Consider the following 1,266-nt stretch of genomic DNA (forward strand, 5'->3'; position numbering starts at 1 on the left):
TTTTTTTTGAGACAGTGTCTCACTCTGTCACCCAGGCTGGAGTGTAGTGGCGTGATCTTGGCTTACTGCAACCTCCGCCTCCCGGCTTCAAGTGATTCTCCTGCCTCAGCCTCCTGAGTAGCTGGGAATACGGGCGAGCGCCACCACGCCTGGATAATTTTTTAATTTTTAGTACAGACGGGGTTTCACCGTATTGGCCAGGCTGGTCTCAAACTCCTGACCTTGTGATCTGCCCGCCTCGGCCTCCCAGAGTGCTGGGATTACAGGCGTGAGCCACCGTGCCTAGCCGGTGTTACATGTTCTATGGTTTAGACAGACGTGTGATGACATATATTCACGTTACAGTGTCCCACGAAGTCATTTCACAGCCCTAAAAATCCCCTGTGCTCCATGGCGTTAGCCTTCCTGACCCCAGCCTGGGGCAGCCACTGATCATCTTACGGTCGCCATGGTTTTGCCTCGTCCAGAATGTCATCCGGCCGGAGTCGTACAGTAGTACATATAACAGGCAGGCGTTTCAGATGGGTTTCTTTCCTTATTTTTTCTTTTTTTCTAGATAGGATCTTACTCTGTCACTCAGGCTAGAGTGCAATGGCATGATCATAGCTTGCTGCGGCCTCCACCTCCTGGATTCAAGTGATCCTCCTGCCTCAGCCTCCGAGTAGCTGGGATTACAGGTGTGCATCACCGCACCAGGCTAGTTTTTTTTTATTTTTAGTAGAGACAGGGTCTCAGTATGTTGCCCAGGCTGGTCTTCAGCTCTTGAGCTCAGGCGATCCTCCCACCTCTGCCCTTGGCTTCCTAAAGTGCTAGGATTACAGGCTTGAGCCACAGTGCCCTCTTTTTTTTTTTTAAAAAAGCCAGCTTCATGGTGTTTTTTTTTGTTTTTTTGTTTTGTTTTGTTTTGCTTTTCTATGAAGTCTTGCTCTGTTACCCAGGTTGGAGTGCAGTGGCGCGATCTCTGCTTACTGCAAGCTCCACCTCCCAGCTTCAAGCAATTCTCCTGCCTCAGCCTCTGGAGTAGCTGGGATTACAAGCGCCTGCTACCACGCCCGGTTAATTTTTGTATTTTTAGTAGAGACAGGGTTTCACCATGTTGGCCAGGGTGGTCTCGAACTCCTGACGTCAGGTGATCTGCATTCCTTGGCCTCCCAAAGTGCTGGGATGACAGACGTGAGCCCCCGCGCCTGAACTGAGTTATATTTTAACGCATGGATGGCCACGTTGTGTTGATCCCCCTCAGCTGTTTTTTTTTTTGTTTTTTTT

At 49.8% G+C, this 1,266-nt stretch overlaps 1 protein-coding gene across 1 annotated transcript in view; it reads left to right on the forward strand.

The window, feature by feature from the left end:
• Window positions 1-1,266, forward strand: part of UHRF1 (ubiquitin-like with PHD and ring finger domains 1) — a 79,418-nt gene that overhangs the window by 22,969 nt on the left and 55,183 nt on the right. The gene's annotated exons all lie outside the window — the stretch shown is intronic.

Source organism: Mandrillus leucophaeus, unplaced genomic scaffold (genome assembly GCF_000951045.1).
Source record: "Mandrillus leucophaeus isolate KB7577 unplaced genomic scaffold, Mleu.le_1.0 Scaffold8, whole genome shotgun sequence".
Classification (NCBI taxonomy): domain Eukaryota; kingdom Metazoa; phylum Chordata; class Mammalia; order Primates; family Cercopithecidae; genus Mandrillus; species Mandrillus leucophaeus.